The sequence below is a fragment of the Hemitrygon akajei genome, unplaced genomic scaffold (assembly GCF_048418815.1).
Source record: "Hemitrygon akajei unplaced genomic scaffold, sHemAka1.3 Scf000150, whole genome shotgun sequence".
Lineage (NCBI taxonomy): Eukaryota > Metazoa > Chordata > Chondrichthyes > Myliobatiformes > Dasyatidae > Hemitrygon > Hemitrygon akajei.
Window position 1 is genome coordinate 444,099 of NW_027332036.1, and position 17,188 is coordinate 461,286.

General features: G+C 46.0%; 2 non-coding genes across 2 annotated transcripts; one reads left to right on the forward strand and one right to left on the reverse strand.

The window, feature by feature from the left end:
• Positions 1–8,060: 8,060 nt before the first annotated feature.
• Positions 8,061–8,133, reverse strand: trnat-ugu (transfer RNA threonine (anticodon UGU)). The gene has a single exon. It is a non-coding gene; the product is annotated as a tRNA-Thr (tRNA).
• A 4,420-nt stretch (positions 8,134–12,553) lies between these two features.
• Positions 12,554–12,626, forward strand: trnak-uuu (transfer RNA lysine (anticodon UUU)). Its single transcript has one exon. It is a non-coding gene; the product is annotated as a tRNA-Lys (tRNA).
• Positions 12,627–17,188: the final 4,562 nt, after the last annotated feature.

Genomic DNA, 17,188 nt, shown 5'->3' on the forward strand with positions numbered 1-17,188 from the left:
ACTACGTCACAGCTTGCACGTCATGACTGCTATACTCTGTTTCTCACTGTAGAGTCCAACAATGATTCCCTCCAGCTGCAATATCCTTCAGTGCCCCACTCATCAGTGCAGCACGGTATAACCCTGTTGGTGCTTCCACACACAGTGGCACTGCATTAGACCCCCTAAACATCTTTTCCCGTTGTACCCACTCTCCACGTATAATTACTATCTGACGAACAGCACCACCGCCGGCCGCCGTCTTATTCCGTCGGTTTCAGTCCAAAACGTATAACTCTATTATTAGTATGTTTTTGTGGGTCTCTCCATCACTAATACACTCTGTTGTTTACATGTTCCAATGCAATTTATCTTACTATTTATTGCAGTATACTGATCAGCAAATATAATTGCATAACATATCCCAGTCACGTTATACCTCTTTCCTATTCTGACTTACCACAAGTACCACGTCACAGCTTGTCACAGCTTGAATGCAATCCTCGGTGTCTCACCCTGGAACACCCACGCATAGTGATTCACTCCGGGTACACTATCCTTCAGTGACCCACTCGTCAGTACAGCACGGTACCATCTTATTGGCGCTCCCACACTATTACTAAGTTATTCCCCCTAAGCATGTTCTTCCGTTCGTACCAACTCTCCAGACTCCAAATCGCATCATTCCATTAGCAAGTCATCGGTTTGTGTCTCACCATCACTACCTCCGCTCACAGTTTCTTTTCTCATTATTACTGCCACTGAGTGTATTTCGAAGCACTTGTGACAAATGTAGGTAACCTTTATCTTTATCTCACAATATAACAGCACTAAGGACGACGCCACTCCGTATCACGTCCACAACGTCTAACTTCAATGTATTCGTAGTGATGGTAGGAGAAGGAGGAGGCAGACGACAATCCGTGGGGTTTTCAGTTTCTGCCTCTTCTGGTCTGTGGCATCTCCAGGTCGCCAATCTTTTTGGGAAGATCTGAAGAATCGGGTGTTGTTCATGCGTCCTACCCCTCTGCACGTCACTGATGTTGTCCAACATCAGTGGTTTGCACCCGAAGCCATTCCCATGGGTGGGTATGACCGCCAGCGACTGAGCTTCAAATTCGGAGCTGTCCTTCTCATAGGCGGGCCGCTGCCCAACGCTGCCGAGACCCACCACCCGAAGCAATTAGGTTTGAGGCGCCAGTGCTCCGCATTTGCTCACTTTCTTGTCAGTTGAAGCAGTTTCTCCGGGACTTGTAGCTGATCCACACGTGAAGCCCAAGAGTTGCACTTGATTGCCGGAGTCTGTTAGAAATGCACGCAATGTGGAGCACGTTATAGGTAGCTACATACAGAAACATAGAAAACCTAAAGCATAATACAGGTCCTTCGGCCCACAATGCTATGTTGAAAATGTATTTCATTCAGAAATTAGCCAGAGTTACCCATAAGCCTGCATTTCCTGAGCTGCATGTACCTGTCCAGGAGTCTGTTAAAATACCCTACCGTATCCGGCTGCACCGCCGATGCTGGCAGCCGATTGCACGCACTGAGGACACTCTGCATAAACAAAATAGCCCTGATATCTCCTGTGAAGCTACTTCAAAGCAGCTTAAAACGATGCCCGCTCATGTTAGCCATTTCAGCCGTAGGAAAGAACCTCAGACTACCCAGAGGATCAATGCCTCTCATCATCTTATGCATCTCTATCACGTCACCTCTCTAGGGTGAAAAGGGCAAGTTCACTCAGCATATTCTCATGAGGCTCCTTCTCCATAGTCAGAAGCTACTTGAAGTTACTGGGAGTATTTGATATATATCTCGAATTGTTAGAGCCCGGATAGCTCATTCGATAGAGCATCAGACTTTTAATCTGAGAGTCCAGAGTTCAAGTCCCCGTTCGGGCTCTCACTTTATATCGCAAGATACAAGAGGACAGCCTTGTATTGTTAAAAAGATGCTAATTAACCTACTATTCGCCATTTTAGTTTCGATTTTCTCATTTAAAGAAAAATTGTATAAGTAGATGGACTGGAAAGGAATGGAGGGTTATGGACTGAGGGCAGTTCTGCGGGACTAGGTCAGAGTAAGCGTTCGGCACAGACTGGAAGAGCCGAGATGGCCTGTTTCTGTGCTGTAATTTTTATATGATAATATAGTGGAAGCTGATCCCAACAACTTTAAGTAATATACCACAGGACAATATAGAATGAGGTTGGCCTACACGCCAGCATTGGAATGAGAATGAGAAAACCCACGCACAATCGGACAAAATATGCCGACTCGCTGCAGACTATGGTGGAAATGAACTGCGCTCTCGGACTCGCCGATATTTAACAGCGGTATGCTAACCCGTGAAAATGTTCAGGCCAATACCTCACAGCTTGCACGTCATGATTGCTGTACTCGGTTTCTCACTGTCGAGTCCCACAGTGATTCCCTCTAGCTGCAATATCCTTCAGTGCCCCACTCATCAGTGCAGCACGGTACAACACTGTTGGTGCTTCCACACACAGTGGCACTGCATTAGACCCCCTAAACATGTCTTCCGGTTGTACCATGTCTCCACGTATAATTACTATTTGACGAACAGCAAAACCTCCCTCCGCCTTCTTATTCCGTCGGTTTTCCTCCAAAACATCTAATTCTATTAATACTATGTTTTTGTGGGTCTTTCCATCACTAATGCACACTGTTGTTTAAATGTTCCAATGAAATTTAGCTTATTATTTATTGCAGTATACAGATCAGCAATTCAAATTTCATATCATATCCCAGTCACATTATTCCTCTTTCCTATTCTGACTTACCAGAACTACTACGTCACAGCTTGTCACTGCTTGAATGCAATCCCCGGTGTCTCACCCTGGAACACGCACGCATAGTGATTCACTCCGGGTACACTATCATTCAGTGCCTCACTCATCAGTACAGCAAGGTACCATCTCATTGGCGCTCCCACACTACTACTCCATTAGTCCCCCTAATCATGTTCTTCTGTTCGTACCAACTCTCCTGACTCCAAATCGCATCATTCCATTAACAAGTCAATTGATTGTTTCTCACCCTCACCACCTCCGCTCTTACTGCCTCTGAGTGTGTTTCGAAGCACTTGTGACAAATGTAGGTAACCTTTATCTTTATCTCACAATATAACAGTACTAAGGACGACACCACGCCGTATCACGTCCACAACTAATTTCAATGTATTAGTAGTGGAAGGAGGAGTAGGAAGCAGCCGACAATCCCAAGGGATTATGGGTTTCCGCCTCTTCGAGACTGTGGCATCTCCAGGTCGCAAGTCTGGGTGGGAAGATTTGAAGAATCGGGTGTTGTTCATGCGGCGTACCCCGTTCCACGTCACTGATGTTGTCCAACATCAGTGGTTTGCACCCGAAGCCATTCCCATGGGTGGGTATGATCACCAGCGGCTGAGCTTTAAAATTGGAGCCGTCATTCTCCTAGGCCGGCCGCTGTCCAACGCTGTCGAGACCAACCACCCGAAGCAACCAGGTTTGAGGTGCCAGTGTTACGCATTTACTCGCTTTCTTGTCAGTAGAAGCAGTTTCTCCGGGTCTAGTAGCTGAGCTACACGTGAAGCCCAAGAGTTGCACTTGATTGCCGGAGTCTGTTAGAAATGCACGCAATGTGGAGCACGTTATAGGTAGCGACAGAGAAAAACATAGAAAACCCAAAGCATAATACCGGTCCTTCGGCCCGCAATGCTATGTTGAACATGTATTGCATTCAGGAATTAGCCAGAGTTACACATAAGCCTGCATTTCCTGAGCTCTAAGTACCTATCCTGGAATCTGTTAAAATACCCTACCGTATCCGGCTGAACCGCCGATGCTGGCAGCCGATTGCAGGCACTGAGAACCCTCTGCTGAACAAAAAAGCTCTGATATCTCTTGTGAAACTACTTCGAAGCAGCTTAAAACTATGCCCGCTCATGTTGGACATTTCATCCGTAGGAAAGAGCCTCTGACTACCCAGAGGATCAATGCCTCTCAGCATCTTATACACCTCTGTCAGGTCAGCTCTCTTGGGAGAAAAGGCCAAATTCACTCAGCATATTCTCATGAGGCTCCTTCTCCATTGTCAAAAGCTACTTGAAGTAACGGGGAGTATTTGATATATAGCTGGAATTGGTAGAGCCCGGATAGCTCACTCGGTAGAGCATCAGACTTTGAATCTGAGAGTCCAGAGTTCAAGTCCCCGTTCAGGCTCGAACTTTTTATCGCAAGATAAAAGAGGACAACCTTATATTGTAAAAAAGATGCTAATTAACCTAATATTAACCATTTTAGTTTCGATTTTATCATTTAATGTCAAATTGTATTAGTTGAAGGACAGGAAAGGAATGGAGGGTTATGGACTGAGGGCAGATCGGTGGGATTAGGTCAGAGTATGCGTTCGGCAGAGGCTGGAAGGGCCGAGATGACCTGTTTCTGTGCTGTAATTTTTATATGCTTGTATGATGGGAATTGATCCCAACAACGTAAAGCAATATGCCACAGGACAATATAGAATGAGGTTGGTCTACACGCCAGCATTGGAATCAAAATGAGAAAACCCACGCACAATCGGCGAAAATATGCCGACTCGCTGCAGACTATGGTGGAAATGAACTGCGCTCTGGGACGCGCCGATATTTAATGGCGGCATGCTAACCTATGAAAATGTTCAGGACCCAGTCAGATTGGAACTCACGGCCCCTGGTTTACAAGACCAGTGCTCTAACCCCTGAGCTATGGAGCCTCCTTCGACCCCTCCGACATCTGAATGGATGATGAACCCGCGAGGTCTTCTTTCTTTGCACTGTTTAATGCAATGTTAGCTTATTATCTGCTGCACTATACTGATGCTCAAAACAAATTTCATGTCATATGCCCCTCACATTATATCCCATTGCGATTCTGATTGAGCAGCAGCACTACGTCACAGCTTGCACGTCATGACTGCTATACTCGGTTTCTCACTGTCGAGTCCCACAGTGATTCCCTCCAGCTGCAATATCCTTCAGTGCCCCACTCATCAGTGCAGCACGGTACAACCCTGTTGGTGCTTCCACACACGGAGGCACTGCATTAGACCCCCTAAACATGTTTTCCCGTTGTACCATCTCTCCACGTATAATTACTATCTGACGAACAGCAAAACCTCCCAAAGCCGTCTTATTCCGTCGGTTTTAGACCAAAACGTATAATTCTATTATCACTATGTTTTCCTGGGTCTCTCCATCACTGATCCACTCTGTTGTTTAAATGTTCAATTGAAATTTAGCTTATTAATTATTGCAGTATAGTGATAGCAAATCATATTTCATAACATATAACAATCTGGTCACACCTCTTTCGTATTCTGATTTACCAGAAGTACTACGTCACAGCTTGTCACTGCTTGAATGCAATCCTCGGGGTGTCACCCTGGAACACGCACGCTTAGTGATTCACTCCGGGTACACTATCCTTCAGTGCCCCACTCATCAGTACAGCAAGGTACCATCTCATTGGCGCTCCCACACTATTACTCCATTAGTCCCCCTAAGCATGTTCTTCCGTTCGTACCAACTCTCCTGACTCCAAATCGTATCATTCTATCAGCAAGAGAACTGATTGTGTCTCACCATCACTACCTCCACTCACTGTTTTTTTTCCTGATTATTACTGCCTCTGAGAGTGTTTCGAAGTACTTGTGGCATATGTAGGTAACTTTTATCCTTATATTACACTATAACTGCACTAAGGACGACGCCACGCCGTATCACGTCAACACTTTTTAACTTTAATATACTGTTCAATTAGTAGTGTTTGGAGGAGCAGGGGGCAGCCGTCAATCCCAGGGGAATATGGGTTTGAGCCTCTAGTGGTCTGTGGCATCTCCAGGTCACAAGTCTGGGTGGGTAGATTTGAAGAATCCGATGTTATCCATCCGGTTTACCCCTCTCCACGTCACTGATGTTGTCCAACTGAAGGGCAGGTGCCGATACAGCGCAGAGGTTGCCAGACCTAAATTGTAAACAACATCAAACTGCCTCGGGGAGCTCGGCTCCGGATATTTTCATCGGGGTTTGCACCCGAAGCCATTCCCATGTGTGGGTATGACCGCCAGCGACTGAGCTTTAAAATCGGAGCTGTCATTCTCCTAGGCGGGCGGCTGTACAACGCTGTCGAGACCCACTACCCGAAGCAACTAGGTTTGAGGCGCCAGTGTTCCGCATTTACTCACTCTCTTGTCAGTAGAAGCTGTTTCTCTGGGTCTAGTAGCTGAGCCACATGTGAAGCCCAAGAGTTGCACTTGATTGCCGGAGTCTGTTAGAAATTCCCGCAATGTGGAGCACGTTATAGGTAGCGACATAGAAAAACATAGAAAACCCAGAGCATAAAACCGGCCGTTCGGCCCGCAATGCTATGTTGAACATGTATTTCATTGGGAAATTAGCCAGAGTTAACCATAAGCCTGCATTTCCTGAGCTGCATGTACCTATCGAGGAGTCTGTTAAAATACCCTACCGTATCCGGCTGCACCGCCGATTCTGGCAGCCGATTGCACGCACTGAGAACCCTCTGCATAAACAAAATAGTCCTGCTATCTCCTGTGAAGCTACTTCCAAGCTGCTTAAAATGACGCCCCCTCATGTTAGCCATTTCAGCCGTAGGAAAAAAACCTCTGACTATCCAGAGGGTCAATGCCTATCATAATCTTATGCATCTCTATCAGGTCACCTCTCTCGGGAGAAAAAGGCAAGTTCACTCAGCATATTCTCATGAGGCTCCTTCTCCATTGTCAAAAGCTACTTGAAGTTACTGGGAGTATTTGATATATAGCTCGAATTATTAGAGCCCGGATAGCTCATTCGGTAGAGCATCAGACTTTTAATCTGAGAGTCCAGAGTTCAAGTCCCCGTTCAGGCTCTGACTTTTTATCGCAAGATACAAGAGGACAGCCTTGTATTGTTAAAAAGATGCTAATTAACCTACTCTTCGCCATTTTAGTTTCGATTTTCTCATTTAAAGAAAAATTGTATAAGCAGATGGACAGGAAAGGAAAGAAAACCTAGAGCATAATACAGGTCCTTCGGCCCACAATGCTATGTTGAACATGTATTTCATTCAGAAATTTGCCAGAGTTACCCATAAGCCTGCATTTCCTGAGCTCTATGTACCTATCCAGGAGTCTGTTAAAATACCCTACCGTATCCGGCTGCACCGCCGATGCTGGCAGCCGATTGCCCGCACTGAGAACACTCTGCTTCAAAAAAATAGGTTTGATATCTCCTGTGAAGCTACTTCGAAGCAGCTTAAAGTTATGCCCACTCATGTTAGATATTTGAGCCGTAGGAAAAAGCCTCAGAGTACCCAGAGTATCAATGCCTGTCATCATCTTATACACCTCTATCAGGTCACCTCTCTAAGGAGAAAAGGCCAAGTTCACTCAGCATATTCTCATGAGGCTCCTTCTCCATTGTCAAAAGCTACTTGACATTACTGGCAGCATTTGATATATCGCTCGAATTAATAGAGCCCGGATAGCTCATTCGATAGAGCATCAGACTTTGAATCTGAGAAGTCCAGAGTTCAAGACCAGAGTTAAAGTCAAGAGATCAAGTCCCCGTTCGGGCTCTGACTTTTTATCGCAAGATACAAGAGGACAGCTTTGTATTGTTAAAAAGATGCTATTTAACCTACTATTTGCCATTTTAGCTTCGATTTTCTCATTTAAAGTAAAATCGTATAAGTAGATGGACAGGAAAGGAATGGAGGATTATGGACTGAGGGCAGGTCGGTGGGAGTAGGTCAGAGTAAGCGTTCGGCACAGACTGGAAGGGCCGAGATGGCCTGTTTCTGCACTGTAATTGTTATATGCTTATATAGTGGGAGCTGATCCCAACAACTTTAAGTAATATACCATAGGACAATATTGAATGAGGTTGGCCTACACGCCAGCATTGGAACGAGAATGAGAAAACCCACGCACAAACGGGGAAAATATGCCGACTCGCTGCAGACTATGGTGGAAATGAACTGCGCTCTGGGACGCGCCGATATTTAATGGCGGCATGCTAACCCGTGAAAATGTTGAGGCCCCAGTGAGATTGGAACTCACGGCCCCTGGTTTACAAGACCAGTGCTCTAACCCCTGAGCTATGGAGCCCCGTTCGCCCACTCCGCCATCCGAATGGAAGATGAACCCGCGAAGTCTTCTTTCTTTGCACTGTTTAATGCAATTTTAGCTTATTATCTACTGCACTGTACGGATGTGCAAAAGAAATGTCATGTCATATGCCAGTCACATTATACCCCATTGCGATTCTGATTGAGCAGCAGCACTACGTCACAGCTTGCACGTCATGACTGCTATACTCGGTTTCTCACTGTCGAGTCCCACAGTGATTCCTTCCAGCTGCAATATCCTTCAGTGCCCCACTCATCAGTGCAGCACGGTACAACCCTGTTGGTGCTTCCACACACAGTGGCACTGCATTAGACCCCCTAAACATGTTTTCCCGCTGTACCACCTCTCCACGTATAATTACTAACTGACGAACAGCACAACCGCCCGCCGCCGTCTTTTTCCGTCGGTTTTACTCCAAAACGTATAATTCTATTATTACTATGTTTTTGTGGGTCTATCCATCTCTAATCCACTCTGTTGTTTAAATGTTCCAATGCAATTCATCTTACTATTTATTGCAGTATACTGATCAGCAAATATAATTGCATAACATATCCCAGTCACGTTATACCTCTTTCCTATTCTGACTTACCACAAGTACCACGTCACAGCTTGTCACAGCTTGAATGCAATCCTCGGTGTCTCACCCTGGTACACCCACGCATAGTGATTCACTCCGGGTACACTAACCTTCAGTGCCTCACTCGTCAGTACAGCACGGTACCATCTCATTGGCGCTCCCACACTATTACTAAGTTATTCCCCCTAAGCATGTTCTTCCGTTCGTACCAACTCTCCAGACTCCAAATCGCATCATTCCATTAGCAAGTCATCTGTTTGTGTCTCACAATCACTACCTCCGCTCACAGTTTCTTTTCTCATTATTACTGACACTGAGTGTATTTCGAAGCACTTGTGACAAATGTAGGTAACCTTTATCTTTATCTCACAATATAACAGCACTAAGGACGACGCCACTCCGTATCACGTCCACAACGTCTAACCTCAATGTATTCGTAGTGGTGGTAGGAGGAGGAGGAGGCAGACGACAATCCGTGGGGTTTTCAGTTTCTGCCTCTTCTGGTCTGTGGCATCTCCAGGTCGCCAATCTTTTTGGGAAGATCTGATGAATCGGGTGTTGTTCATGCGTCTTACCCCTCTGCACGTCACTGATGTTGTCCAACATCAGTGGTTTGCACCCGAAGCCATTCCCATGGGTGGGTATGACCGCCAGCGACTGAGCTTCAAATTCGGAGCTGTCCTTCTCCTAGGCGGGCCGCTGCCCAACGCTGCCGAGACCCACCACCCGAAGCAACTAGGTTTGAGGCGCCAGTGTTCCGCATTTGCTCACTCTCTTGTCAGTAGAAGCAGTTTCTCCGGGACTAGTAGCTGATCCACACGTGAAGCCCAAGAGTTGCACTTGATTGCCGGAGTCTGTTAGTAATGCACGCAATGTGGAGCACGTTATAGGTAGCTACATACAGAAACATAGAAAACCTACAGCATAATACAGGTCCTTCGGCCCACAATGCTATGTTGAAAATGTATTTCATTCAGAAATTAGCCAGAGTTACCCATAAGCCTGCATTTCCTGAGCTGCATGTACCTGTCCAGGAGTCTGTTAAAATACCCTACCGTATCCGGCTGCACCGCCGATGCTGGCAGCCGATTGCACGCACTGAGGACACTCTGCATAAACAAAATAGCCCTGATATCTCCTGTGAAGCTACTTCAAAGCAGCTTAAAACGATGCCCCCTCATGTTAGCCATTTCAGCCGTAGGAAAAAACCTCAGACTACCCAGAGGATCAATGCCTATCATCATCTTATGCATCTCTATCAGGTCACCTCTCTAGGGTGAAAAGGGCAAGTTCACTCAGCATATTCTCATGAGGCTCCTTCTCCATAGTCAGAAGCTACTTGAAGTTACTGGGAGTATTTGAAATATATCTCGAATTGTTAGAGCCCGGATAGCTCATTCGATAGAGCATCAGACTTTTAATCTGAGAGTCCAGAGTTCAAGTCCCCGTTCGGGCTCTCACTTTATATCGCAAGATACAAGAGGACAGCCTTGTATTGTTAAAAAGATGCTAATTAACCTACTATTCGCCATTTTAGTTTCGATTTTCTCATTTAAAGAAAAATTGTATAAGTAGATGGACTGGAAAGGAATGGAGGGTTATGGACTGAGGGCAGTTCTGCGGGACTAGGTCAGAGTAAGCGTTCGGCACAGACTGGAAGAGCCGAGATGGCCTGTTTCTGTGCTGTAATTTTTATATGATAATATAGTGGAAGCTGATCCCAACAACTTTAAGTAATATACCACAGGACAATATAGAATGAGGTTGGCCTACATGCCAGCATTGGAATGAGAATGAGAAAACCCACGAACAATCGGACAAAATATGCCGACACGCTGCAGACTATGGTGGAAATGAACTGCGCTCTCGGACTCGCCGATATTTAACAGCGGTATGCTAACCCGTGAAAATGTTCAGGCCAATACCTCACAGCTTGCACGTCATGACTGCTATACTCGGTTTCTCACTGTCGAGTCCCACAGTGATTCCCTCCAGCTGCAATATCCTTCAGTGCCCCACTCATCAGTGCAGCACGGTACGACCCTGTTGGTGCTTCCACACACAGTGGCACTGCATTAGACCCCCTAAACATGTTTTCCCGTTGTATCACCTCTCCACGTATAATTACTATCTGACGAACAGCACAACCGCCCACCGCCGTCTTATTCCGTCGGTTTTAGTCCAAAACGTATAATTCTATTATTACTATGTTTTCCTGGGTCTCTCCATTACTGATCCACTCTGTTGTTTAAATGTTCAATTGCAATTTAGCTTATTAATTATTGCAGTATACTGATAGCAAATCATATTTCATAACATATAACAATCTGGTCACACCTCTTTCCTATTCTGATTTACCAGAAGTACTACGTCACAGCTTGTCACTGCTTGAATGCAAACCTCGGTGTCTCACCCTGGAACACGCACGCATAGTGATTCACTCCGGGTACACTATCCTTCAGTGCCCCACTCATCAGTACAGCACGGTACCATCACATTGGCGCTAACACACTATTACCCACATAAGCATGTTCTTCCGTTCTTACCAACTCCCCTGACTCCAAACCGCATCATTCCATTAGCAAGTCAACTGATTGTGTCTCACCATCACTACCTCCACTCACTGTTTTTTTTCTGATTATTACTGCCTCTGAGTGTGTTTCGAAGTACTTGTGGCATATGTAGGTAACGTTTATCCTTATATCACACTATAACCGCACTAAGGACGACGCCACGCCCATATCACATCAATACTTTTCAACTTTAATATACTGTTTAATTAGTAGTGTTATGAGCAGCGGGAGGCAGCAGTCAATCCCAGGGAATTATGGATTTTCGTCTCTGGTGGTCTGTGGCATCTACAGGTCACAAGTCTGGGTGGGAAGATTTGAAGAATCGGGTGTTATCCATCCGGTTTACCCCTCTCCACGTCACTGATGTTGTCCAACTGAAGGGCAGGCGTCGATACAGCGCAGAGGTTGCCAGACCTAAATTGTAAACAACATCAAACTGCCTTAGGGAGCTCGGCTCCGGATATTTTCCTCGGGGTTTACTCCCGAAGCCATTCCCATGGGTGGGTACGACCGCCAGTGGGCGGAGCTTTAAATTCGGAGCTTTCCTTCTCCTAGGCGGGCCGCTGTCCAACGCTGACGAGACCCACCACCCGAAGCAACTAGGTTTCCGGCGCCAGTGTTCCGCATTTACTCACTCTCTTCTCAGTTGTAACAGTTTCTCCGGGTCCAGTAGCTGAGCCACATGCGAAGCACAAGAGTTGGACTTGATTGCCGGAGCCTGTCAGAAATGCACGCAATGTGGAGCACGGTATAGGTAGCGACATAGAAAAACATAGAAAACCTACAGCATAATACAGGTCCTTCGGCCAACAATGCTGTGCTGAAAATATATTTACTTCAGAAATTACCCAGAGTTACCCATAACCCTCTATTTCCTGAGTTGCATGTACCTATCCAGGAGTCTCTTAAAATACACTTTCGTATCCGGCTCCACCGCCGATGCTGGCAGCCCATTCCACGCACTCACAACCGTCTGCTTAAAAAAATACCTCGGATATCTCCTCTGAAACTACCTTCAAGCACCTTAAAACTATGCCCTCTCATGTTAGCCATTTCAGCAGTAGGAAAAGACCTCTGACTACCAACAGGATCAATGACACTCATCATCTGATACACCTCTATCAGGTCACCTCTCTAAGGAGAAAAGGCAAATTTCGCTCACCATATTCTCATGAGGCACCTTCTCCTTTGTCAGAAGCTACTTGAAGTTACTGGGAGCATTTGATATATAAACCAGATTAGTGGAGCTCGGATAGCTCAGTCGGTAGAGCATCAGACTTTTAATCTGAGGGTCCAGGGTTCAGGTCCCTGTTCGGGCGTTGACTTTATATCGCAAGATACAAGAGGACAGCCTTGTATTGTTAAAAAGATGCTAAATAACCTACTATTGGCCATTTTAGTTTCCATATTGTCATTTAAAGTAAAATCGTATAGGTAAATGGACAGGAAACGATTGGAGGGTTATAAGCATAGGGCAGGTCGGTGGGACAAGGTGAGAGTAAGCGTTCGGCACAGACTGGAAGGGCCGAGATGGCCTGTTTCTGTACTGTAATTTTATATGGTTATATAGTGGGAGCTGATCCCAACAACTTTGAGTATTATACCACAGGACAATATTGAATGAGGTTGGCCTACACGCCAGAATTGGAATCCGGGATAAAAGCCACGTACAAATGGCGAAAATATGCCGACTCGCTGCAGACTATAGTAGAAAGGAACTGAGCACTCGAACGCGTCGATATTTAATGGCGGCATACTAACCCATGAAAATGTTGAAACCCCAGTTAGATTCGAACTCACGGCCCCTGGTTAACAAGACCAGTGCTCTAACCCCTGAGTTATGGAGCACCCTTCGCCCACTCCGCCATCCGAATGGAAGATGAACCCGCGAAGTCTTTTTTCTTTGCACTGTTTAATGCAATGTTAGCTTATTATCTACTGCACTATACTGATGTGCAAAACAAATATCATGTCATATGCCAGTCACATTATACCCCATTGCGATTCTGATTGAGCAGCAGCACTACGTCACAGCTTGCACGTCATGACTGCTATACTCGGTTTCTCACTGTCGAGTCCCACAGTGATTCCTTCCAGCTGCAATATCCTTCAGTGCCCCACTCATCAGTGCAGCACGGTACAACCCTGTTGGTGCTTCCACACACAGTGGCACTGCATTAGACCCCCTAAACATGTTTTCCCGCTGTACCACCTCTCCACGTATAATTACTAACTGACGAACAGCACAACCGCCCGCCGCCGTCTTTTTCCGTCGGTTTTACTCCAAAACGTATAATTCTATTATTACTATGTTTTTGTGGGTCTCTCCATCACTAATCCACTCTGTTGTTTAAATGTTCCAATGCAATTCATCTTACTATTTATTGCAGTATACTGATCAGCAAATATAATTGCATAACATATCCCAGTCACGTTATACCTCTTTCCTATTCTGACTTACCACAAGTACCACGTCACAGCTTGTCACAGCTTGAATGCAATCCTCGGTGTCTCACCCTGGTACACCCACGCATAGTGATTCACTCCGGGTACACTAACCTTCAGTGCCTCACTCGTCAGTACAGCACGGTACCATCTCATTGGCGCTCCCACACTATTACTAAGTTATTCCCCCTAAGCATGTTCTTCCGTTCGTACCAACTCTCCAGACTCCAAATCGCATCATTCCATTAGCAAGTCATCTGTTTGTGTCTCACAATCACTACCTCCGCTCACAGTTTCTTTTCTCATTATTACTGCCACTGAGTGTATTTCGAAGCACTTGTGAAAAAATGTAGGTAACCTTTATCTTTATCTCACAATATAACCGCACTAAGGACGACGCCACTCCGTATCACGTCCACAACGTCTAACCTCAATGTATTCGTAGTGGTGGTAGGAGGAGGAGGAGGCAGACGACAATCCGTGGGGTTTTCAGTTTCTGCCTCTTCTGGTCTCTGGCATCTCCAGGTCGCCAATCTTTTTGGGAAGATCTGATGAATCGGGTGTTGTTCATGCGTCTTACCCCTCTGCACGTCACTGATGTTGTCCAACATCAGTGGTTTGCACCCGAAGCCATTCCCATGGGTGGGTATGACCGCCAGCGACTGAGCTTCAAATTCGGAGCTGTCCTTCTCCTAGGCGGGCCGCTGCCCAACGCTGCCGAGACCCACCACCCGAAGCAACTAGGTTTGAGGCGCCAGTGTTCCGCATTTGCTCACTCTCTTGTCAGTAGAAGCAGTTTCTCCGGGACTTGTAGCTGATCCACACGTGAAGCCCAAGAGTTGCACTTGATTGCCGGAGTCTGTTAGAAATGCACGCAATGTGGAGCACGTTATAGGTAGCTACATACAGAAACATAGAAAACCTACAGCATAATACAGGTCCTTCGGCCCACAATGCTATGTTGAAAATGTATTTCATTCAGAAATTAGCCAGAGTTACCCATAAGCCTGCATTTCCTGAGCTGCATGTACCTGTCCAGGAGTCTGTTAAAATACCCTACCGTATCCGGCTGCACCGCCGATGCTGGCAGCCGATTGCACGCACTGAGGACACTCTGCATAAACAAAATAGCCCTGATATCTCCTGTGAAGCTACTTCAAAGCAGCTTAAAACGATGCCCGCTCATGTTAGCGATTTCAGCCGTAGGAAAGAACCTCAGACTACCCAGAGGATCAATGCCTATCATCATCTTATGCATCTCTATCAGGTCACCTCTCTAGGGTGAAAAGGGCAAGTTCACTCAGCATATTCTCATGAGGCTCCTTCTCCATAGTCAGAAGCTACTTGAAGTTACTGGGAGTATTTGATATATATCTCGAATTGTTAGAGCCCGGATAGCTCATTCGATAGAGCATCAGACTTTTAATCTGAGAGTCCAGAGTTCAAGTCCCCGTTCGGGCTCTCACTTTATATCGCAAGATACAAGAGGACAGCCTTGTATTGTTAAAAAGATGCTAATTAACCTACTATTCGCCATTTTAGTTTCGATTTTCTCATTTAAAGAAAAATTGTATAAGTAGATGGACTGGAAAGGAATGGAGGGTTATGGACTGAGGGCAGTTCTGCGGGACTAGGTCAGAGTAAGCGTTCGGCACAGACTGGAAGAGCCGAGATGGCCTGTTTCTGTGCTGTAATTTTTATATGATAATATAGTGGAAGCTGATCCCAACAACTTTAAGTAATATACCACAGGACAATATAGAATGAGGTTGGCCTACACGCCAGCATTGGAATAAGAATGAGAAAACCCACGCACAATCGGACAAAATATGCCGACTCGCTGCAGAATATGGTGGAAATGAACTGCGCTCTCGGACTCGCCGATATTTAACAGCGGTATGCTAACCCGTGAAAATGTTCAGGCCAATACCTCACAGCTTGCACGTCATGACTGCTATACTCGGTTTCTCACTGTCGAGTCCCACAGTGATTCCCTCCAGCTGCAATATCCTTCAGTGCCCCACTCATCAGTGCAGCACGGTACAACCCTGTTGGTGCTTCCACACACAGTGGCACTGCATTAGACCCCCTAAACATGTCTTCCGGTTGTACCATGTCTCCACGTATAATTACTATTTGACGAACAGCAAAACCTCCCGCCGCCTTCTTATTCCGTCGGTTTTCCTTCAAAACATCTAATTCTATTAATACTATGTTTTTGTGGGTCTCTCCATCACTAATGCACACTGTTGTTTAAATGTTCCAATGAAATTTAGCTTATTATTTATTGCAGTATACAGATCAGCAATTCAAATTTCATATCATATCCCTTTCACATTATTCCTCTTTCCTATTCTGACTTACCAGAACTACTACGTCACAGCTTGTCACTGCTTGAATGCAATCCCCGGTGTCTCACCCTGGAACACGCACGCATAGTGATTCACTCCGGGTACACTATCATTCAGTGCCTCACTCATCAGTACAGCAAGGTACCATCTCATTGGCGCTCCCACACTACTACTCCATTAGTCCCCCTAAGCATGTTCTTCTGTTCGTACCAACTCTCCTGACTCCAAATCGCATCATTCCATTAACAAGTCAACTGATTGTTTCTCACCCTCACCGCCTCCGCTCACAGTATTTGTTTCTCATTATTACTGCCTCTGAGTGTGTTTCGAAGCACTTGTGACAAATGTAGGTAACCTTTATCATTATCTCACAATATAACAGTACTAAGGACGACGCCACGCCGTATCACGTCCACAACTAATTTCATTGTATTAGTAGTGGAAGGAGGAGTAGGAAGCAGCCGACAATCCCAAGGGATTATGGGTTTCCGCCTCTTCGAGACTGTGGGATCTCCAGGTCGCAAGTCTGGGTGGGAAGATTTGAAGAATCGGGTGTTGTTCATGCGGCTTACCCCTCTCCACGTCACTGATGTTGTCCAAACTCAGTGGTTTGTACCCGAAGCCATTCCCATGGGTGGGTATGATCACCAGCGGCTGAGCTTTAAAATCGGAGCTGTCATTCTCCTAGGCCGGCCGCTGTCCAACGCTGTCGAGACCCACCACCCGAAGCAACCAGGTTTGAGGTGCCAGTGTTACGCATTTACTCACTTTCTTGTCAGTAGAAGCAGTTTCTCCGGGTCTAGTAGCTGAGCCACACGTGAAGCCCAAGAGTTGCACTTGATTGCCGGAGTCTGTTAGAAATGCACGCAATGTGGAGCACGTTATAGGTAGCGACAGAGAAAAACATAGAAAACCCAAAGCATAATACCGGTCCTTCGGCCCGCAATGCGATGTTGAACATGTATTGCATTCAGGAATTAGCCAGAGTTACACATAAGCCTGCATTTCCTGAGCTCTATGTACCTATCCTGGAGTCTGTTAAAATACCGTACCGTATCCGGCTGAACCGCCGATGCTGACAGCCG